The following is a 24333-nucleotide window of genomic DNA, read 5'->3' on the forward strand; positions in this document are numbered from 1 at the left end:
GTGCCATGTGCTGTGCACTAGGGGTGGTCAGCAGTGGCTTGACAGAATTTAATTGTGTGTGTGGCAGGGGTGCTCTGGGTCACCGCGTGGTAGGTGTGATACAGCCCCAATCTGGCAGGAAAGCAATCTTTCACAGCCCCTCGTATTGTCATGAACAGGAAGGAGACATCCCCTAACTCCTTTTCCATCCTACCCGCAGGTGAGAGGTGGTCCAGCTCCTGGCGTGGGCATGCTGCATGGCCAGTTTTTGTTTTTTCTGCTCATCACCTCTCCCTTTGCTTTTTCTGCTCCCAAGCTGTAAATACTTAAAATGAGAAATGAGTGAGTTAGAAGCCATGAAACAGACATGGAAGCTGAGCTACCTTAAAAAAACAGTAAGTGAAGAAGCAGGTCCAGATTAGAGAAGAAGGGAAGGAGTCTTTATAGCCTTCAAAATTATCTTCTCTTAAGCTGCTGAAGCATAGGTTTGGAGGTATCAATACAAAAATTTAGTATTATTCCCCTTTTGTGTCCCTAAATGGCAGATTGTCCTGTACTGCCCCATTTTGGGCGCTTTTCCTCTTAATATATCCTCGGTGTTATTTTTCTTGATGAGGTCCTCACCTTTCTCAGCTGCACACTTTGAGCATGTTCACCCTGCCCAGGCTGGCACAGCCAGTGCACAGTATGTTGCAGCACGTCTGGCCTAAAATAAAGCGTTAGTAGGAAGAGAGCCACCAAAATTAAACCTGTGAATCTTGTACCTGAGCCAGCAGAGTCGCTGGTTGGGAAAGGTTCCTGAAGAGCTGAGCTGGAGGCCCTATTCCCAGGCTCTCCTTCTTCTCATTCTGTTCCCATCCTTCACTTAGGGCTAAGCTAGGCCACACAGAATCACAGAATGGTCTGGGTTAGAAGAGACCTTAAAGATCATCTAGTTCCAACCCCCCTGCCATGGGCAGGGACACCTCCCACTAGACCAGGCTGCTCAAAGCCTCATCCAGCCTGGCCTTGAACACCTCCAGGGATGGGGCATCCGCAGCTTCCCTGGGCAGCCTGTTCCAGTGCCTCACCACCCTTACAGTAAAGAATTCCTTCCTGATATCCGATCTAAATCTACCCTCTTTCAGTTTGAAGCTGTTACCCTGTGTCCCGTCATTACACTCCCTGATAAAGAGTCCCTCCCCATCTCTCCTATAGGCCCCCTTCAGGTACTGGAAGGCTGCTATAAGGTCTCCCCGGAGTCTTCTCTTCTCCAGGCTGAACAACCCCAACTCTCTCAGCCTGTCCTCATAGGAGAGGTGCTCCAGCCCTTTGATCATCTTCGTGGCCCTGCGCTGGACCTGTTCCAACAGGTCCGTGTCTTTTTTGCGTGGCTGTGTGTAGGGTTCACAGGAGAGTGGTTACTGCCATCTCTGTAGCATGCAGTAACCAAAGGAGTAATGGATGGGATGCAATTCTCAGAGACGTCTAGGTGCAGGTGAAGGTTTTGGGGGGAAAAGTACCCCTGATGTGTACTGCACCCACAGCCGTCCTCAGTGAAGAGTGTGCTGCCTCACTGGTCCTCAGGGAAGGGTGTGCTGCCCCGGGGCAGGGAAGGAGTAGGAGCTGGGATGGCAACTTGGTGCTGCGTCTGGTTAGGTGGTGGCAGGGCAGAAGAGCCCGGGAGGCGAGCAAAACATCTGAATATGCATTGGACTAGCATGAAGTTTGGGAGTTATTATGTGGAATGGTGGCATTTTGTTAATTTATTTAGTAATTTGTGATGGCAGCAGCTGAATATTGAGCAGCTTAAATCTAAGCAACTGCCATTTCATGCTTTGGTGGAGAGAGAGTGGGTGAGTGAAATAGTAGGGGTAAATTGTGAATAGGAGTGAAACCAATATGTGCAGCTTTCTCTGAACCTGCCCACCTCTTTCTTTGTGTAATATTGAGCAGCTGGGGCTGTGCTATCTCAGCTTATCATCAGTAAACCAGGCTGTAGATCTCTGGGGACGTGTTTTGCTTTCAGTTGCTTTGGTAGAAACCTGAATTTATTACCTAGATTATTTGCATTTAGACCAGGAAAACTGCAAACAGAATTTGAGCCTTTTTTGTCAGTTTGGTTGGTGGGAAGTGCTCTCATTTTATGAGACCCTGCTAGCTTTGTTTAGTCAAAGAAGAAACCGGTTGAATTCAAAATGAGAAAGCATTTGCACTATTGTCCTTTTTTTTCCTTCTGTGATGAGGGAAATTGTACCGATCTCCATAGGAGTAAGACTAATAGGGTTCACTGTAAATTAATTAAAAGTTCTTAGTTTATTAAAAAATGACATTTTCCTAACCCATAATATTATACCAACGTGTAAGAACATAGGACACAAGGCTTGATCGAGTTAGTTAGAGAGGTAATTGAATTCCTTCAGCTGTTTCAGACATTTTTCAGGGGGATTTCCCCCACCTTGAATTCCATGGAGTTTTTCTCTGAAGTGGCCCATGGGATTCCCGATGTGCTTTTTCACACTAGGCTAGGTAGGTATGTTTATGAGTTGCCGTCCTAGACTGTTGTCTCCAGAGGTGTAATTTAGAAACTGGTGTTTCATTCATTACTGTGCTTACCTGGTTCTGAATCTATGATTTTGTCTGTTGTTCAGCTTGCAGACCAATGACTCATTCCTTTGCTTCATCGGATGGCTGCACGTGATCTTATCCAATTCTTAGATGAGCTTTGGGAGCGAGCTAACAAGAAATGTTTACAGCATTCAGGGTGAATTGCAATTCCACAAAACTATTTTACAAAAAAAAAAAAGGAAATAAACGGTTGCTGTAACTAAACCAATTTCTTTAAAAATCATTTATCTGTTTTATTATGCCTCTCTTGGGCCTCACAGTATATGCAAAGGATGTAAAAAGAAGCTCTCTGCCCCTTTCTAGCACGCATGAGAGAAGTCAGAGTGTGCTGAAGCAGAGTGGTGCTGCCATTCAGGTACAGGTTGTAGCAAAGCCACCAGCGACATCCATCTCACATCCTATAGAAATCCGTGTAAAGAAAGAAATCCTAGTGGGATGTCCACTGTATTTGCAGGAGTGTTTTGTAGAAGAGCAGCTTCCTTCATGCCATGTCCCCACATGACTTAGCAGCATCCCGTAGGTGTGAATGCCTGTCTCTGGAGAGCAGTATATGCAGAAGATGAAAAGATGGGTGGTGGAGGGAGACGTGGTGACTAACTCTTTATTCCTGGAATTGCACCCTCAGCGTGGAGGACAGCATTAAGTATGTTCCATATAGGCTCTTCGCACTGTGTCGTTGCTGGGGATTAGAGCATTTTCCCCATGGATCCTGTACTCAGCAGAAAGCTCTGCAGGAAGGGGTATTGTGCCTCCGGATTTGAACATACGCACTTGCATAACAGATTAGTTCTTCTGTTCTTTGACACGGGTTTCAGATACAGCACATGTTAATTTTCTCCTCGTGCCATGTGGTCCTAACACATGGTGAAGGAAGGACATTCAGACTTGAATTATTTCATCTCCTGGAATCTTGTCAGTTTTCCAATGGCCCTTGTTTTCTTCTGGTATCTCTTCTGGTATTTTTATTTAATTTTTTAAAAAACAGGACATTGAATTTAGATTGTCACCTTAAAACTGGTTTTTCCTGTTCACTACTAATAGACATCTTGGTGGAGTGCAACTGAAAGAATTACCAGGGTATAATTTTGCCTTTTTGTATCGGCTTTGGGGTGGGGGGCAGGATTTGCTGATATTAATCTTTCTGCTTTGCTAGGTCTGTGAAGACCACAAGGTTTAATTTCTCTAGGTAATTCTAACTTGTTCATTTTTCCAGTTTTTATGTACTGGCTTTGAATGGTAAGTGATACCATTACCAAGTGATACCATACTGCCAAGTGGTACCAGGCAATGTTTCTACTGTTACCTGCTTATAAGTGATGCCCTTACGGTAGTTGAAGGCAGCATAAAGAGTTTACCTTGGGCATGCTCAACCTGTCTTCCAAGTGCTGTGTCCATACCCCTTCCCTGCTAGCCACCTGGGACCTGTCTTCACCTAGTAAATGCGTCTTGTGGTCATTTCAAGGGTCAGCATGACAATAGTCCACAAAACCTTTCTTCAGCCTGGCTGCCAAGCAGTTGTAGCACAAATTAGAAGCTGGGTGGTGAGGGTCAGAACCGGGGTTTCTCTAAGGTCAGTTTATTAGGTTCCTTTAAAGCACAGGAAAACCAGCCTTCTATCCCACTGCAAGTTGGAGTATCACCTATAAACACTTCCCTTCTCTACTTTGTTTAATAGTCTGGCTGCTGTTGAGCTTTTGCAACTGTGAAGTCAGTTGGATTCTTGTATACGAGATTCTGTGGAAAAATTTCTGGCCAACGGTGACTGATGTGAAAGAGGAGCGTGGACCAACTCTGTTTAACAGCTTGTGCAAAATATATGTAGGAGTGTAAGGAAGAAACTGTCACTACTGAATCTCAGAAGAAGTAAATGTAAGAAAAATGTTTAGAATTTGGGTAGAATTTAGGGAGAAAGAAACTTTTAAAACCGTGTAGCCCAGAAACGGAAAATGGTGCATACGGATTGAATGTGAAGCATCAAGTGCCCATTCAAAGAGGGAAGCTATCCAAATGCTGTTGGGGCCATTTGGGTAGTTTTCAGAGGGCGTACTCTGTTGTATCTTGCTGCTGATTAACAAGTCTGTAAGCTTCTGGTGCGTATCATAGTTTTACCACACGCCATTACAGCTTGCTGACTCAGGTTAGTGAAATTTGTTTGTATGGAGGATGAGCATCCTCACGGGACGTGCACAAAGACGTTGGCTGATTGTTTTCTTCACCTTTTCGAGAGAGCTAAAGTGTTCGTTACAAACAACTTGTAAAAAGCAAAGAGCATTTCATCAATAGTGTTACCCGAACACAAACTTCTTGTGTCATTTTGTATGAAGCAGACCAAAAAAAGCACAGTATCTTATAAGCGACAACTAAAGCAAAGCTTTGAAAAAAACATGGATTTAGCTTCTCTCAATATAGGAAAATATTTACTTAAATGAGTGTGACTTCCATTTGGTGTTGTAAGGGAAAATATTTTTACACTTCATTTCTTCTCTTTACCATAGTGTTGAATCTTGCTTATTTTATGTAGTCATGCATGAATACACCAAATTGAGTAGTATTTTTATGAGCTATCTGGACATTTGAATTTTTTATGCATGGACCTATGAATTAAAGAATTCTCCTTGAAAAAATGGTTTCAGATGAGATTAAATTAAAAGATCAGAGTAACTCATTATTGACTCCATTATGTAGATACTTTAGTTGTATTTTTTTCCTTAACATATGTACGTATATTCCCGCTCTTATTGCAGCTTTCTAATACTATTTCCTCTGGGGTTTTTTTCTGCATTAATTTTTGTGTATACCATTTTTTTTCATGGATCAAATTAAATGAAATTAAGATATTACAAGTGAAATAAGCAGAAATAGTTTAATATGTAGAGACACAGAAAGCTCATCTAGGAAGTAGCTTTTTAAGTGGGTTTAATCCAATTGGTCAAATTAATAAGGCTAACCAGAAAAGAATGGACGTTTTTATGGAGAAGAGTGAAAGATGTATTAAGACGAAGTTGTGAAACCCGAGGGAGAAATATGCAAACAACAACTTTTAAAACAGTGTAGCCCAGAAACAGAAAGAACTGAAAATAAATAAATAAAAAAAAGAAAGAAAAAAAGATTAATTGCTTCCTTGCAGTCAGCCCTTTCCCACCATGAGAAAAGCCGTAAGCAGCAGTGAGTAAGCACTGGTTGCCAGCACTCAGAGGTAATGACTGTGGGCAAGTATGTGGTGGGCTGCCTTTTTTAGGCTTGGTGCCTAAGGAAACTTCTCTTCAGCATAGAACAGAAATAGAGAATAAATTGAAATGTAAAACCAAAATGTTCAGGGCATTTAAAAGGAATTTGTCTGCTATCAGTGCTATCAGTCCTTGAAATGTAAAGATATTTTTGTTACTGTGAACTGGAAAATTGAGATGGTGCTTTTTTTCAAGGCATGAACTACATGATCCCATGATGTAGCTCCTTTGCTTACATGCAGAAGTTATCTCCGTGGTCGAATCCTTCTGTGACTTTGGAAAAAGGCAGGTCAGCAGTAGCGCTCCCCTTCTCACCTGCAGATTATCTGGTCCTGTGAAAGCGTGGAGCAGAGGTGGTATGCCTTGCTTCCCCAACGGCTGGCAGTGCTTCAACTTTCCTTCAGAGTCCTGTCTCCTGGGAGCCTCTGGGATTGCTAGGTTAAGCAAATAGCCTGATAGAAAGGTTGACTGATAACCAGGAGGTGAAAACAGTTCTGCTGGCTCTGCTGGAAGGTAGCAAGAGAAAGCGATAGAGAATCTCTGAGTGAAAGCGGTCACAAGATACAGGGGCTCTCGGTTTGACAAGCTGGGGCCAGCAGGATAAAAGCCTTTTTTACTTTCAAGGCTACAAAACCCAACAGGAGGCTTCAGGGAAAACCTTGGTGGCTTGTTCCTGCAGAGTTCTTTTCCTTTGGCGCATATCCCTGTAGAGGGATGTGAATTTGCCTCAGATTTTCTGAGACAGGATTGTAAATGAAGGATGGAAAAACGTGTATCCTTTACAATCCATTTGACTGACTTCTTTAGAACAGTTTGCAAGATAACTTAAATAGGGACAAAGTTCAGGTGTTTTGTTTTGTTTTTAAGCCTTCTAGCTACAATTTATGAGATTTTGTTCTGTAGTTTGGGTGCAGAAAACAGAATAAAAATTTGCCCTTGTTTTCTGGCCAGCTTGAGTATCATTTTGGTGCCCAAAAGCATTTAAAACAGGCTTAAGCGCTTTTTTTTCCCCTCTTTTTTTTTTTTTTTTTTTTTTTTTTTTTTTTTAAGGGCAGAGTTCTTAAAACAGTTTGTATGAAAGTAGGCACCCAAGTTAATGTTTGATGCATTGAAATCAGTTAATCACTTAATGGGCTCATTAGGAGCTTAGGAATTTATTTACTGGAAGTTTGGCCGTGTGTGACTTGCTGTCATTTAAAAATCTCCTTTCAAGAGTTTCCAAATAAGTTTACGCATATTTATTGCGGATATTGTCATGCTGTCAATTCAGTAATTCAATTTGTTGACTGCAGTTCAGTGACATAAATTAATAAATATTTGCAGTTTTGGTCCTTTGCTTTTAGATGTTGGTATGAGTTAAAAAAGAAGAGCACTATTTTGATTTAGAGAATAATGTTAGAGAGCAATACGGTAATTGTGTATCTTCAATGTTTGTTTGTTAATACAGCCATTTCTCAGGAAGCACTGTTGTTGTGGAAACCGGCACAATTTTAATTAATGTTTTACACTATGTGCCTTACAGTTAATATTTTAAAAATAGAACATCTGTAATTGGACTTGTTTACCCACCCCAGTCATAGTGGAAACTGTGCTCAGTGGTAAGATGTTTCATAAACCCTGTCTAAGTGATAGAAAACATCTGCAACTGAATTCTGAGTTTGGGATCTGTGTTTATAACTCCCTGTTGCAAGTGAAGCACCCCATGAAATGCATACCTTCTTTACAGACAACACAGATTGCACAATGATGTGTGACATAAACAGGAAATAAAAACGTGCTTCAGTAGTACTTACATGTTGTGCTGCAAGGCCTAGCATTATCTCTGTCTTAATTTACACTGCTTTCAAGTAGTTCTTCTTGAATTGCAGTTCTTGCAGACGTTTTGCTTAACCTTGGAAGTAATCACAGAATGGCGAAGGCTGGAAGGCACCTCTGGAGATCGCTTAGTCCAGCCCCCCTGCTCAGGAGCGGGTTGCTCAGGCCCTTGTCCAACAGGCTTTTGAGTATCTTCAAGCATGGAGATGCCACAACCTCTGGGTAACCAGTTCTTATCCTTTTTCTAGGCGCCACTGAGAAGAGTCTGGTTCTGTCTTCATTATTCCCCTGATCAGGTATGAGCCTCGCTGTTCACTTACTTAGTCTGTACTTCATCAGTCTGTCAATGAGGGTGTTATGGGAGACAGCATCAAAAGCTTTGCTGAAGTCAAGGTAAATAACATACACTTCTCTCTCATCTCAGTGAGATGAGCCAGACGTCTCATTGCAGAAAGCTATCAGGTTGGTCAGATGTGATTTCTGCCTTCATAAATCCAGGCTGACGACTCCCAATCCCCTTCTTTCACTCCATATATTAAGGAAATTGTTCCCAGATTTACTTGCTCATAACCTTCCCAGGGTTGGAGGTCAAACTGACCTGCCTGTAGTTTACTGAATTCTTCTTCTTGAAAATAAGGCTTTTGCTTTCTTGCAGTCCTCAAAACCTGCTCTGATCCCCATGACCTTTCAAAAAGGGTTGAGAGTGGGCTCCCATTAACATCAGCCAGCTCCCTCAGCATGTGTGGATGCATCCCGTCGGGACACACAGGCTTGTGTATGTCCAGTTTGTTTAAGTGTTTCTTAACTTGATCCTCCTCTGCTGAGGGTTAGTATTCATTGCTCCAGACTTTCTCACTGCTTGCAGGAGCCTGGGATTTCTGAGAACAGAATATTCAAGGAAAAAATAGCTTTTAAATTGACCACCGTTTTTCTGGTAGTAGTCTGTCTCTAACTATCAGAGATACACTTAATGTGCTTTAAATGCAAACCAGTTCTTTGCAGAATGTGTGTGTTAAATAGAGCTAAAGTTTGTCAATAGGCCTGTATTTAAAGCTAAACTGTTAACGTCTTTCCATGGTTACGCTGAAAAATTCTAGTTCGTAAAGGAGTGCGAATCTACCAAAAATGCGAGTGTTTTCCTCTGTGCGTCTCCCCTGTGTTGGCCTGTCTGAGTGCTGGCTGCGCAGAGGTGTGTAACAGGAGTCACTACAGGCAGCGCAGGAATTTCAGAGATGGTTTTAATGTGTCAGAACAACATAGAATCATAGAATCATAGAATTGTTGAGGTTGGAAGGGACCTTTAAGATCATCGAGTCCAACCTTTAGCCTACCCTGACAAGAGCCACTTCTAAACCATGTCCCTCAGTGCCCCATCTACCCTTTTTTTAAACACCTCCAGAGATGGTGAATCCACCACCTCCCTGGGCAGCCTATTCCAATGTTTAATAACCCTTTCAGTGAAAAAATGTCTCCTAATATCTAATCTAAACCTCCCCTGACGTAACTTGAACCCGTTTCCCCTCGTCCTATCACTTGTCACCAGGGAGAAGAGGTCAGCCCCCATCTCTCTACAACCTCCTTTCAGGTAGTTGTAGAGGGTGATAAGGTCTCCCCTCAGCCTCCTCTTCTCCAGGCTAAACAACCCCAGCTCCCTCAGTCGTTCCTCATAAGGTTTGTCCTCCAGGCCCCTCACCAGCTTTGTAGCCCTTCTCTGGACACGCTCCAACACCTCAATGTCCCTCCTGTAGCGAGGGGCCCAAAACTGAACGCAGTACTCGAGGTGGGGCCTCACCAGTGCCGAGTACAGGGGGATGATCACTTCCCTAGTCCGGCTCACCACACTATTCCTGATACAGGCTAGGATGCTGTTGGCCTTCTTGGCCACCTGGGCACACTGCTGGCTCATATTCAGCCGGCTGTCAACCAACACTCCCAAGTCCTTTTCTGTCGAGCTGCTTTCAAGCCATTCTGCCCCAATCCTGTAGCACTGCATGGGGTTGTTGTGACCCAAGTGCAGGACCCGGCACTTGGCCTTGTTGAACCTCATACCATTGGTCACAGCCCATCGGTCCAGCCTGTCCAGATCCCTCTGCAGAGCTAACCTACCCTCAAGCAGATCAACACGCCCGCCCAGTTTAGTGTCATTTGCGAACTTACTGAGGGTGCATTCAATCCCTTCATCCAGATCATTGATAAAGATATTAAAGAGAACCGGCCCCAGCACCGAACCCTGGGGGACACCACTTGTGACTGGACACCAACTGGATTTAACTCCATTTACCACCACTCTCTGGGCACGGCCATCCAGCCAGTTTTTTACCCAGCGAAGAGTACACCTGTCCAGGCCATGAGCAGCCAGTTTCTCCAGGAGAATGCTGTGGGAAACAGTGTCAAAAGGTGGATCAACAAGGTGGATTAGTCTGCAGTCACGTTCACGTTGCCATCGAGAGCTGTCGTCTGTGCGTGAGCAAGGTTCTTTTGAGCTTGCATGGCTGTAGCAGCCCCAGTCTACAAGCTTTTCTGTGCAGTCGTCAAATGGGGAAAAGGAGAGAAGAAAAGGAGTGAAGATGCTGTTTCCAGCTCAGCAGGAACCTGACAGCTCCTGAGCTCAACAGGACCAGGATGCCGGGAGCCACTGCCTTGCAGGGTACAGGTGGGGCCATGGGCAAGAGGCAGGCTTCTGGCTCCCAGCTTCTTTTGAGCTTCCAGCCTAGCAGCCTAGCTTCCAGCTTCCAGCCTAAGTGGGAGTCCCACCGCTTATGCGGGTGCAAAGCAGGGATCAGCCCTTTCCTGCTGAGCACTTGCCGCCAGTGGGGAGCATGGGTTAGTCAGCCCTGTCCTCCAAAGAGGAATTGGACATCCGCACTGAGTGGAGTCAATGCTGAGGAGCCACCTGCCTTTGGCAGTTCATCTATTCTTCCAGCACAGCTCCATTAGCTTTAAGTTAATAATGACTTTAAAAAAGCCCTTCAGCTTCTTAGGGTTTCTTAAACAGCCAGCAGCTCTCAGGGGGTTTTACAGCAGTGAGGACTCGGCCTACCATCTCGTGAAGGTCTGCCAGGGTCACTCCTCACTCTGCACTGCAAGCACAGTGGGAACCGTGACACTGCCTCAAAACTACTGGGAGTCTGTGGATGCTGCAGTAATTATTCCCAAGAGTAGCTGTGCCATTTTTTGGGCTGCTTTCTGCTGGCACTGTTACACAAAAAAAAAAAGGTCATTTATTTTTCCTCAGTGTATCTTCTGTTGTTAACAGATTTTGTTAAGACAGGGTTGCGATGTGTGTGTCTTGTTCATGGTAGACCATTCATAACGTAGTCCATATTAGGTGTCTCATTTTACAAACACATCGTATAATCTCACTCCAACTGTCTGAGTTTCTGCTTCAGATTGTTAGCAAGTTCCTGAGTGCAAGACCAGCTACATTTTAATGAGTAAAGGTAGAATGTGGAATTTTGCCTGAGGAATATTTTAATAACTTTAAATAAAATAATTATTAGCATGTTATTAATAGGCTATTTTTCTCTCTTCTTACTTAGCATTGATTCTAAGAGAAGGCTACTATCTTCTTTGTTAAAAATAATGATTGCCACATTTAGGCAGCTGTTAAAATCACTGATAGAGAACTAATCGCTCATTCCTAACAAAATTGTTCATGCAATTTTAAAAGGAACTTCGTAATATGAAATGATGGTCCAGTGGGTTAATATTGCAAATGGAGTTAGGAGACGCCTCCACAGTTTCCGGCTTCTCCCTGTTTGCAGAGGTGTTTTGATCTGCCAAAGTACATTTCAGTGTTGCAACTTCAAAGAATTTTAGAATGTTTGTGTTTTGTTTTTTTTTTTTTGCAAGATGGCAGGGTTTTTTTTTGGTGGAAAGAGAAAGGAGGAATTCTATATCCCAGTGAAAAGGAAGCAGGTGAAGTGACCGTAATAGCTTTTTAGGACTTGTTGAGACTTGTGCCCTGAGTAACCAGGCACTTGCCATTGCCAGCATGCAGTCTCCTGGCTTGCCATAGTGTAGTTGTGCTGTGGCCACTAGCACATGCTCTCTGCATCCTCAGCAGTGGCTGTGAAACTCAGGAGACCACCTCGATTTATCCCTTCACGCTCAGCGCAGGCAGGAGGCTGAGGTCTGCAGCAGCCCTGTTGACGAGGGCATGTGTCCACAATGGTGACAGTATAGGGGGGACTGTCGATGCCACAGCTATAAGTGTATCTTATAAGTGTCTCTGTGCTCTGTGGAGACGCTTTTGAGCACAGAGCACCGTGAGAGCCCTGGTGGTGCAGAACCGTGTGGCTATTGCATGTGAACACTGTCTGCTTCCAAATTCAGCTCATCTATCATGGATCAGCTGGAAAATCAGTTGACAGCAGTGTGTTGACTGAGGTTTACTACTGGGCTGTTCCTCAGGCTGGCAAAGGCTGCAAGGTTTGAAATGCAGATTTGCAAGGATGGGCTCCTCTTTGCAGCTGGAGATGGAAAATCTGACGTTTTCGGGAAGCATCCTTTTGGGATGCAGAAAAACTCTCCCTGGACCAGAACATGAGTGGCACTGAAAGTGTGTATGGCACTACTGTGCTGTGACAGTTCAGTGCATTTTATTGTGCATGAGCTCGTCTATTCACTGTCCAGTATCCAGTAAGAGCGGGCAGGGTGGAACTGGAGGGTGCCTTTGGCTGACTGAAAGCAAGAAGGGAAGGAGTCAGGAGCGCAGGAGGTGTTCGGATGTGAACCAGCTTACGGAGATGGGACTAGCGTTGCTGCAGCACTGTGGCTCTGCATCTATGGCAACTAAGGGAAGGCGAATGAGCAGTGTAACGTTTCCTCTGACGGGGAGCGTGAAGGAAAAGACATTTGACAGTGCTGCTCTCAAGTGATGTGGTTTGCTTTACTATTTGTTTTGCCATTCTTCATAGTATGTAGATCGGGACTTGATAATGGTGCTGTATAGCCCTTTTGGACATCTTTGGGTGTCCTGGACTGTTGACTTGTGGGATTTGAATACATAAAAGAAATAAAGGTGCCTTTGAAATTAATTGATTCTCAAAAAGAGGGAGAGGAGGGGGAAATTAGCACGATGTTTTTGATTTCTCTCTTGCTCTCAGTGAAAAAGTGCAGTAGATACAGGGTAAAAGTATATCACTGTATGGGTCATTTACTGTATCAGTGCATCTCTTTCTACCATATTAGTCAATAGGAAGCTGATGCTGCTGGTAGTGGGCCAATTCGTGGTCTGTTATGTAGCTCCCAGAAGGATGGTACAATTCACAGAACTTGCTAATGCTTGGCAATTTCACTGGGCTCCAGGTTGTAAGGGGTTCACCCATCGGCTCATGAGCCAGTGGGGTCTCTCATGTGAAACTCCCGCGTCTGGCTTCCTCCCTTTGCGGTGAGAGCACAGGCGTGACAAGCAGTTTCTGGTTCTCGTTCTTCTTTCCTCTTCCTGCAGTTCCACAGGCTCTTCTGACAGCCTTGGATGTTCCTGTAGGTATCTCCACTCTTCTACCCTCTGTCTTTTTGTCCTTGAATTAGTAGTCCTGCCAGTGAGACAAAGGCTTTCTTTGTAGCTGGGCCATCTCTGTAAAGAGCCCCTAAATGCTAATGTTTGTTTCCAACAGAGAAAAAAAGCGCAGGTGACTGGCTTTGAATTCATATGCTTTTATTTGCTGGGGGGAAAGGGAGTCAAGCAAGGGGGGGAAAAAAAAAACGCCAACAGGTAAAAATAAGTCTTAATTTCAAAATAATTCCCTTTTTTTATTTTCCCTGACATTGTATTTCATCACTTCTCCATTTCTTGTTTTGGAAGGAATTGTTTCAGGAGAGGAAATAGTAGTCTTGTTTTGCATACTACCACCCAGACCGTTTTGGGGCAGTGTGTGGACACAAGTGACGCATGCTGGCTGGCAAAGCCACGGTCGTAGCTACGCGCAGCACACCTCACCGAGAGCAGCTGCTGTTTCAGGAACTGGAGGAGAAGGAGTACGTACCTGTGCCATGCACCGGGGACAGATTCCCTTTGCTCCGACATGACTTTTATACATCTTGTTAGAAATGAGTGGGTTAGTGACCGGGCAGGGATCGCGGGTGACACGGCAGGGCTTGGCATTCCAAAGAAAACCTGAGGCCACATGGGCTCTTGTACTGAGTGAGAAAATTCAGCTTTATGGCCCTCCTGGAATCAGACTGAAACGAGACTGGTAGTAAACAACTTCTGTGCTAATAGCAGGGTGCCTTAGCGTGCAGGTGGTTTGGAACAGAAGCAAGTGCCTTTAAGCATTGTTTTATGGGGTTGTGCATTTCAGACTGAAAAATGGCCACAAGCTTTATTACTTTAATATTAACGCTTTTTCATTACTCTCTCTCTCTCCCCTCTTCCTGCAAACTGCTGCACTCATCCATTACAAAGCGGCGCTCTCTTTTTTTCCCCTCGCCTGCCACTTTTCACAGCGTGAGGAGGGAGAGGCAGGTGGGTGGCAGGAGGGACACTTGAGGACATAATGGCACCGCATCTGTTGCCAAATGAAGCCAAAGCCCGGGCTGCTGCCGGATAACCTGTTGAGGTAACTCGCAAAGCCCTCAATGATCAAAGCATCCTTCCTGCCGTGGCTGCCACTTTCCAGTCACCTGCGAGGGGGCTGCACCTTTTCCAAGATCTTCTCCCGTTAGGGTTTTCCATCCTCCCTCCTGCTCCTTGATGGTGGGGGCTTTGCAGCGCGGGTGTTGATATCCATCCCTTCCCAGTGCTTGCGATCATATATTTCCACAGCGTTTGCCACTGAGGGCTGTGTGCCCCAGAATGCTTTAAAATGGGGAAACAAGTAGTAGGGATTTGCAGAACCGAATTTGCCCTGCTCCCCTCTGCAATTTGAAAAAATGGCATACAATTATTTTCTTTTTTTCAAAATCCTATTCTTATATTCTCTTTCCCACTCTAAATACGTCAAGGTAAGTTTATCTCCCTGCCAGTACCAACTGTAACCAGAGTTAAATTAGCCCTCCTGTTAGGTCTGCTTGGTTTTCACTTTTCAACAAGCCTTTGTAAAATAAATCATGTCCCACTTGTCTTTAAATTTCATTATCATGACCTAACTTAATTTGCTATAAATTATTTCTACCTGAGCTTCTTCGGCTGTGAACTTGCAGCCTCCAGTGTCTTGCTCATTGGATCATTGCCCAGCTAATCAAGAAAATTTTTTTTTCTTCACAACTCCTGCTTTTTGTATCAGCTAGCTCTGCCAAAGTCAACTTGGCTGTATAACCTCCGTGGAGACCCACAAAGAGCTGATGTATTCTTGTCTTTAAAATAAGGGTTTTATTGAACTGCGTTTCGGTCTCTTCCTGTCGTGCTCTAGTGCTGCTAATAAAGACCTCTTTTCCCTTAGAATAAATGTGACCTCAACAGTTTATTCTCATCTTGGAGGCAGCCATTGCAACACTTTATTTTGGCTCACTCTTTTCTTTTCTCCTTGGGAAGAATGACTGACTGACTGACTGGAAAATCTCCGCTCACTCAGTATTGAGCAGCTGTGCCTTGTTTTTGTTTTTTAGCACAGCTAGATTTCATGTCTGATAAAGACTGGTGTTTATTTCCACTGAGAAATGCCGATCCATTTTTTTTTCTTTAGAGCTGTTATTATTTAGCAATGGTTGATAAAAAACTTTTATTTCAGGCCCCTGAACATTGAAGGCTCGCCTCTCAACAAGGTGTGGAGTTGCAACTAGGCTAAATAACCCTTAAAGGATTTCAGCCTCCTACAACAAGTTGTAATAACAACTTGCTATGATCATATGTCCTCAGATGAGAAACTTATACTGCGAGCTTTTTATGACTTTGGAAAAATACTGCACGATTTAAAAAAAAAAAAAATAAAAGGATTTTACCTGACTTCCTGGGAGGCCTTGGGGATGCTCCAGGGCAGTCATTTCAAAATGAAACCATGCTGATTGTTCCTTAGGTGGAACACATGTAATTTGCAAAGTCCTTTAAGGGCAGCTGAGGGCCTCATGTAACTCACCAGCACATTACAAAAACAGCCAGTTTTTCTAGCTCTCGTTTGGAGACAAGTGGTAACATGCAGCAGGTTATGATGAGCAGTCTAACGTTATCTCTGAATATAACTTTTCTTTTGAAAACAGACACTCTTGCTTGGTATCTAGATGCTGGTGGAGCAGGTATCTCTGCTAGAATAGGGTAACTATTATGGTGGACGTTGACGGAATTGAGTTTTCTGGGCACATTCAGACTCCGCTGAAGGCATACTCTTACCTCCTGGTACGGGGTGGTACAAGAACGGTGGGTACAAAAGGTACTGCCGTGGGCACGCAGCAGTCTCCTCAGTTCTCACATGCTTCAGTCTGACCTAAATTATTGGGCTCAATATGAGGTTTACTGGTAAAACTGACACGTCATGTGATAGGCAGGGGGTCAGATTAGATGATCTAATGGCTCCATCTGGCCTTAAACTCTTAATTAGGGAAATGCTGCCAGCACAAGATGGCACTGAAGCTTTTCACTGCTAGATTTCGCTTGCTTGGGAGATCCTCAGCTGAAGCGGAGCTGCGGAGGTTGTATTTGGGCCGGTGTTTTCTTCGGCCTCTAACGCCCCGGTAGCAGCCAGCAGAGCTGAAAGTGAGTCCTGATGGGAAAGTTCTAGTCTTGCTTTCATGGAAGTACAAAAGCCCTGTGTCTTACTCTTCCAGACTGTCACACATTCAGCTTTTAGAGCTATAATGATATCTAAATATAGAAATAAAATCTACTATTAGCTCAGTACTATGGCATTCATTGAAAGAAAAAAGATAAGTTTCTCTGGCAAGCTGATGAAAAAGAAATTACAGTCATTTGAAGCTGCTCATGGATTAAAATATTAAAAGTGGGATGTGGTTTTAGTGGTGGGTAGTTTGGTACCGTAGAGGTGTATGATACTTTTGCTTGACACCTTTGGTGCAGAAATGGGAAGCATAGATGGGTGTGTTGTTGTAGATGTGCTCTTTGCTCTCTCAGCTACACAAGTGTCAGCATGCAGGTTTAATAACCATCGACCCAGCAAAACCAGCGTCACTGATCAACCAGTTTCTTCGGCAAGCCCAAATGGTGTGTAGTTAACTCAGTGTGCCACTTGATTCCAGAAGGTCAATTGAATGTCTTCTTAAAGTTGCTTAATTGCTTATTGATTTCATAATTATTCCATACTTGCTGTCTCTTTCGTTATTTTCCGAAATGCATTGATAGGTCACAATTTTAATTTCTTTAATAGAACATTGTGGTTTTGTGGTGTTGAGTATTCACTTTTAAGTTTAGAGCTTTTAATTGGGAATTTCAAACTTTATTGGTTTCCTTTATATACAAAAGTTACACTTTTCTTTTTTTTCGTTTTTCTAAATCAGATACTCTACTTCTGCATGCCTTTTAAAGGTCCTGTTATTACACAACTAGCGTATTTGAAAGCAGAAGGAGCTGAATTAGTAATGGCTGAGGTACTCTATGCTAAAGTGCTGTCCCCTATTGCTAATTCAGTTTGTGGTTTCGCTCCCCCCCCCCTTTCGGATTTTTTCATATAGAGTAATTGCCCTGGAAGTATGTTCTTTTTGTTTGTGGTCTCATCTTGTGGATATTAATCAGATTGTTTAATTTTAATAGCAGCTTCTACTGCCCTGGCTTCTTTCCTTGCAAATTCCTTGTGCCATAGATTATTGCTCTGTGTTTTTGTCCCTGGGCAGTTGTACATGGAGAGACACAGCCTTGGTGTCCTGTGGTGTAACACAACAGGGTAATCTAGATCCCAATTAGCAGGAATATGTGAAAGTGGATGGTAAACTGCCACTATAGCACTGCCTCTGCTCACATCTGTATTTCCTTTTGAGGCGTGTAACCCAAGAGGTGGTCTCATCTGTGGTGACCTGCCGTGGTCCCGGGAACCCGCTCTGTGTCAGACGGCCAGCTGGAAGAAGCAACTTTCAGTCATGCACTGCTTCGTTCTCCTCCTCCCTTCCCTGTCTTACTTTGGAGTCTGTAACACATCTTATTTCTTCTAGGACTCCCTAGTGCCCGGGTATCTGCTGCCAGCAGCTGTCTTGCTGGCTGCTTCGTGCAACTGTTGTCAACTTTACAAAGCCGCTAGCATGTTCCTTGCTGAATGGTCCCTTCAGGTTTGCATGCTTATTTCTGCCCTGCTGACTTTATTATCAGCACAGCTTCCCCAGCCTAATTACAACTTCTGTCTTCCCACTGCCTACTAAGTTGCAGGAACATTTGGATGAACTTTAAATGAGCCTGAAGATAGCAGTATGTAGAACCAAATAAGCACCCTTAAAAGTGGAAGAAAGGTCTCTAGATGGTCTGAATCTTGCTTATGCTTGCAAGGTGGTGCCTTAAAGGCCTATTAGTTTCTGTTAGCGCAGGTTTTGTTACTTGGCTTAGTAACTCTGCAAAATAAGAATGAGATTTTCAGTTGGACAAGGATGCTATCTGCAGTCACCAGATGCAATTATCAAGATTAAATTGCAAGACTTGTCACTGATTATGCTGGTAATCATTGAGGTGATCAGTGTAATTATCTTGAGATCAAGAAGACATTTTCTCTGGTATGGTACTGCAGAATTAAGTTGAAGGAGCATCCATCATTAGCTACTGGATAGAGTCAGGGTATGGCTCCAACCAAGCACTTGCCTTTTTTGCTTTGATCATGTTATTTTATAATACGGGAGAAATATACATCAGCAAATATTGTGCAGTTGACCTTTCATATTGAAAACATTTTCCATTGGATTCTATCAGATTTATTGAAAACCTACTGCATTGCCTAATCGTGAAGGGCTCCTAGGCATTCAGTTCGTAAGTAGACTTTAGAACAGACTTTAGTCTGGGTGTCTTTACCCAAGGAAGACAAAGTATTTCCCCTTCAGGTTATTTTAAGCTTTCAGAGTATGTTTTTTTTCTAGTATAGATCATATGGAGAATTGACTCAGCTGCTGCTGGAAAGGGTTTTCTTGCCAAACAGAATGGTTGTTGATGTTGTCTGAGAAAATGTGACTGAGACTTGGTAGAATATAATCCCAAACTCTAAAAATCTTTTTTGACTCTCATGCACGCTAATAATTAATCTAGAAACAAATGATATGGCCTTGGAGAATTCTTTACAGACAGTCATTTGTCTGTGTTGGAACATTTCCCTTTAGCATCTGTAATGTGGTTCTTTATGCTCTTATATAGTGGTAAAAAATCCATTTTGCAGATATGTTTGCTGAGAAGTAATTGGCATATCTTCGGCCTTTGTTCGTTCTTCTATAGATTGTCAAGCCAATTTCTTTCAAATATAGTGATAAATGATGTTCAAGAGATTATGGTATTTATCTTATAGGTTATGTCTTATTTTTAATTTACCTCATGTTGCCACTACATATGCACTGTAACTGTATGTAATGTTTTGGTTCCTTTTTCAAATGGCATAGATACACATACAAAACGTTGCTTATATGTCCCAGCAGGGTATATTGCTCAAGGAAGAGATGTGAGCCTTTTGTAGTCTTAAGTCATATGAAGGGGATGCAGGAGAGAACTGGGAAAAGCAGGCAGCACTGAACATCTTCTGAAAAACAAGTGATTCAGTTTTTGTTAGGGCTTGAAAGAAAGAGGTCTAAGCTGTCTTCCCTGACAGCTGTTTCTTTAAATTTCCATCAAGCATATAAAATTTCATTCCAAGAAGTGTGTTGCCACAGAAGACTTCCAAGAGCAAAGCATCATAGGAAAGATAGAAGATAATTGGTAATATTTTTCTATCATTGCTATGTTATTATATCTGCTAAGCTTCACACAATTATTTATCAGCTGAGAGTTATAAAATAGTTCCTGGCTTGAGATGAAAAGGGAGAAAAGTCAAATATGTTTCTTAACATGAACCCAACCCATCAGTCTTAAAGTGCTGATTCATTTGCCCACACAGTATAATTAAGCAAGCTGTTAATCTGTAATAAGGAGTGATACATTCAGTGATCTCACAATCAGAAAGTAATTATAGCTTAAAATGTTCATTTGGTTCTCCTCAACCATTGTATTCCTCCGTTACTGTTAAGAGAGAGTATTCGTAGCTTAAGATCTGTATAAACGTTTACCTACACAGTTTGCTTCTGCAACTGGAAGTGGTTTGCCGTGATCAGTTGTTAGAAGGATGTCTATACTGGAAGGTTTTTGGGAACAAAATGTCGACTGGCATTCTGAGTCCTGTCTTAGGCGAGAATATTATAGTTTGAGTACATTTGGTGTTTCATTAGATAATGAATCCATTATGTAATTGGAGTTCAGGCTCACACTGATTAATCACGACATTTCAATTATTCATTGAATCAGTGATCTTTTGCACCCCTTTTTTCCCACCTCATTTGCTGTTGGCTTCTATTAATTTCTCTTCTTACTGCTTTAGGATTTCATCTTGCCGTGTTCTGAAATCCTGAAAATCTTCCACTGCTGGAGACTTTCATCTGGGAATTTAAGTCACCTGGCTCCTTGCAAAGCAGCTCTTGGCATCTCTCTGGTTTGGTGCTTCATAGCATTTTCACTGCTTTCCTTCAAGGTAGCTGTGATGTGAAGCAGCCAGGCAGCCACTCCACATTTGAGGAGATTCTTGGTTCATCTGCTAAACTGAATTTCTTGATGGTGTCCCAGAGCCACAGAGAGGGCTGAGTTACCCAACTCGGAATCTGTCTGTGCAGCTGGTGAGATTGTCCTTAGCTGCGATGCCTTCCCCACTGACAGTACACATTGTTGTTTTAAATGATTGTGTTTGTCTGGAGGAATTCACTTGGTACCCATGAAATTTGTTGTTCTGTAGTGTGCAGACAGCACAGAGATCAGACGTGGCTGCTGTGTTCTCCTTTGGGTCCTGCTGTTCCTGCTCAGCTCCAGCTCGCAGGTATCCTCACTTTCCAGCTCAGTGCCCACTCAGTCAGTCACGTAGCTGCAGTCTAGTTTTATGATATGTCCATAGGGAAGTGAACAGAAGTACCTTCTTAAAATATTTGTTTAAATTATTTTTTATTATTGTTATTTTGACACTGTCACTTTTGAGCCATTGTCTAAATCCTGGAACAGATTTAGACCAAGATGTAGAAGAAGGAGACTCAGCATTTTTACATCAGTCGTCTTGTGTTTTTAAATAGAATCATAGAATCGCCTAGGTTGGAAGGGACCTTTCAGATCATCTAGTCCAACCATCAACCTAACACTGACAAAAACCATGACTAAACCATATCTCTAAGCAGTGTGCCTACCCGTCTTTTAAATACCTCCAGGGATGATGCCTCAATGACTTCCCTGGGCAGCCTGTTCCAATGCTTAATAACCCTTTCAGTGTAAAAATTTTTCCTAATATCCAGTCTAAAACTCCCCTGGCGCAACTTGAGGCTGTTTCATCTTGTCCTAGATAATTGTGGTCAGATTCAGCCTGCAGGTGTTAGAGGAGCAGGGCAGGATTTCATGGAGGTATGCCCTCCAGCGTGCACAGACTGTTGGCCTCCAGAGGCTCAGCTGCTCTCAAACATGGCATGCAGATTTGCAGGACAACCCAACATGTAGCTTACTAGAAGGTCTGTACTAACCGGTAGTATAAGGCTGATTAAGGATAGGATGTGTGGAAATAGTTTTCCTAGGGATATCTTCCCTGTTCCGACTCTTCGTAAATATGCCGGCTGCAGTTGTTTTGGAGTAGTGGTGGCAAATCTCTTCCTTTGTTTCAGGTGAAATTGTCCCATCCTCAGTCCTTTAGCCAACTGGACTTTTCCAGTGGGCTAACCACCTGTGAATTTTAGCCTTTAGTCTCCAGCTTATGGCTATCTTGTCAATATTAATTACAAGGTAATGATTTTAGAGATAAACTAGTATATGACATTTTGTAACAATGGCAAAAAAAAAATTAAAAAAGGAGTACAAAGACATAAAATATAGCTCTTTATGGATGTGTAGAGCAAGGCAGGTCTCTGCGTGTGCGGTAACAGACTGGCCTTACAAGAAGAAATGTTGGGTAATTTGATAAACCTGATTTAAAACAAAAGTATTCAATATGGCAAAGCTAAGGCCTATTTTAATAGAGAATAGGAGGCTAGATTTATCAATGACCATCTTTTCTATATACCAACATAGTCAATGTCTTAAAGAGAAAAAAAAAAAAGTAATAATAATGTCAGTTTCAAAACTATAGAACATCTCAGTAATTGTCTGGAAGTCAAATAAAGCAATGATCTTTTTACAGTGTTCCTTTTTAATGGGTTCTTAGTTATAAAATTTTAATATTTATTCAAAGTGCAAGTTTGCTCTAAAGGATGTCTAAAAAAAGAGCCCTGTAGGAGTCTTTATTTCCTGGGCTTTTCTAATTCTGTAGCAAACTTCTGCTGTTTGCACGCAAGAAGGTTGTTACTCTGAAGGTTAGGACTTTACTTAAACTGGGCTTGAAAAGTTGAGCTGATTTTTTTTTTTAGGGATCTCTTGAAGGCTTATTGCATGCACAGCTGAAGCTGGGCGTTTCATTTGAAGCCAGCAGAGCTGCACACATGAACGCAAGCAGGTTACAGATTCGTATGGTTTGTACGTGGGGAGGACAGGAGACGCCTCGACGTGTGCAGTCCGTCTCTGACGGGGAAGGCCTGCGGTTGCTCACAGGGACGCCTTTGGTATTAACTGAAAAACCAGTGACGTTTGTGGGGACTCTCTGATCCCAAGGAGTGTGGAGCGCTGCGGTGCTATTTGGGATCTGTTTACAAATGAGGGCCTCTCCAGGTACTGTGCCTAAAGTTAGTAGCAAGGTCATTTAAGTTTTTCAGCTGTACATCATCAGAAGCGTGGTACGTCTGGTCAGGTGAATTGTGTGCCAAGGCCCTATGATCCACATTCTTGGGAAGTTGGGTTGTGCACAATTTTTTCCCATTTTTTTTCTGGAAGTCGAAAGTGACAGACCAGACAGATTGAGTGCAATCGGACACAGCCAACAGGCCACCCCCTGTGGCTGATCTGTTGGCTTCCTTTTGCCTCTTCCTGTTCTCGCTTGCTCGTTTCAGCACATAAGCTACAGTAGTAACAAGGAATTCCTCTCTAATCATGGCATCTTCATCTACTTTTTGTTTTTTTGTAAGTCATTCTGTTCCATGACTCTGTAGTCCCATGCAATCTCTGAACCTAACCAGGGGGATAAAAACATCTTGCATGGCTGGGACTGGTACTCTGACCCTTGACACTGCTGCACCCTCCAGTTCTTGGGGTTGGGCTCCGAGGGGGCAGATGCAGCTGACTGACCTGATCAGTTGTCTGTCAGATATCTGTGATCAGCCCCTGGAGTGGGAAGAGGGAAAATCGAGGGAATGCTGCATAGCGGGTAGGGGACAGGAACATGATGGGAAGAAGCATGCCTACTGATGGACCCTGTGCTCAAAGGGAGACCTTGCTTCAGCTGCAGCTTAATGCTATAGCACCCTCAGTCTTTTTTTCTCAGCATGCCATGACATCTCATCCCAAAGAAAGAGCATCTTCCAAAATATCTGCAATGTTTATCCAGTTGTTATTGCTAGAAACGTGCATTCTGCACGGTGCCTGTGCTGGTTGGCGTAGGCAACAAGAATGTATTTTAGGATCATATCTTTCTCCATTTTCCATTTCTGCTTGTTTGTGAATGATAACAACAGCAAAAAAAATTTTAAAAATCCTCCCCTGTCTCTTGTTGCTGAAGAGTCCTTACAGTCTGTGATCCAGTGAAGGCCAGTGTGGTACTGACTTCAGAGAGCTGCTGCTGATTCTTCCCATCAGTTTTTGACCACCAGCAAGACAAGTTGTGTTGCTGTATGCAAGTCTGGGGGTCTTACGTTGGCGTGGACCTGCGTGATCCTATTCTACAGACTTTATTTGTGGCCCCCATTTCTATGATTTAGGCCAGGAATCATCCCATAAAGACATTTATATTAAATACATTGGGTTACGATTTTGTCTTTGTCATGTGAGATCTTGCTTGATGAATAACCATCAGGAAAAGGGTGACATTCTTAATCTCTCCTCAACAGAAAAGGCCAGTGAGGAGCTGCTCACGCATGTGTGAGCACTTGGGTAATGGCTGAAGAGCTGCCATGGGGACTCTGAAAGTCTGTACACCATAGTAGAAACCACTTTTACCTCCCCTTACCTTTCCCCTTCTCTTTTGTTAAGTCAGACACATTTAACTACATATATATGATTGATTCTTTTTTCCTGCATCTTTTGTTGTCTTAGCATTGTCCTAAACAACAACAAGTCTCAGTCTGTGTCATTATTATGCTCTTCTGTGGGATGGTTATAGGATTTCCTGTCCTCCTATGTCTTGCTCTGAAGACACAGCAGCATAAATTAATATCACAAGTATTCTTGTCATGGACATTCTTTGTGACTTGGCTAAGTCTGCAGGCCCCGTTTACCAGGTGGGCAGTTGGAGGCACTAATGCTTCTTTACATCACTCATTTCTTGTGGGGAGGAGTTATTAATCAAATTCCTAATTTGGTAGTATAGCATTCAGGTGCTAAGATACAGTCTCTGCACCTTGCTTGCTGGAAAGGCAGATATCTGCAAGTAGCTGACACCTGAAGCTCTGCAGAAATCTCACTGTCTATTAAAAGCAAATGTGCTTTCCTTGAGGATTTCAGGATTTGTACATTTTCCTACGGTGTTAGATGTTTGTACTGAGTGAATGGTCT

The 24333-nt window shown here is 43.0% G+C and overlaps 1 protein-coding gene across 7 annotated transcripts in view; it reads left to right on the top strand.

Annotated features, from left to right (window-relative positions):
* The window catches only part of LRRC3B (leucine rich repeat containing 3B), a 46927-nt gene that overhangs the window by 17863 nt on the left and 4731 nt on the right, over positions 1-24333 (top strand). For 2 of the 7 annotated variants that reach the window (XM_063323912.1, XM_063323913.1), the window contains exon 2: positions 7877-7924. The exons of 4 other annotated variants lie outside the window; for them this stretch is intronic. The gene's annotated coding sequence lies outside the window, so the exon portion shown is untranslated. Of the gene's footprint in view, positions 1-7876; positions 7925-19891; positions 20343-20458; positions 20540-24333 lie in introns of those variants that run through there. One more of the 7 variants, XM_063323914.1, reaches the window with a different exon arrangement.

This window comes from Chroicocephalus ridibundus, chromosome 2, assembly GCF_963924245.1.
Source record: "Chroicocephalus ridibundus chromosome 2, bChrRid1.1, whole genome shotgun sequence".
NCBI lineage: Eukaryota > Metazoa > Chordata > Aves > Charadriiformes > Laridae > Chroicocephalus > Chroicocephalus ridibundus.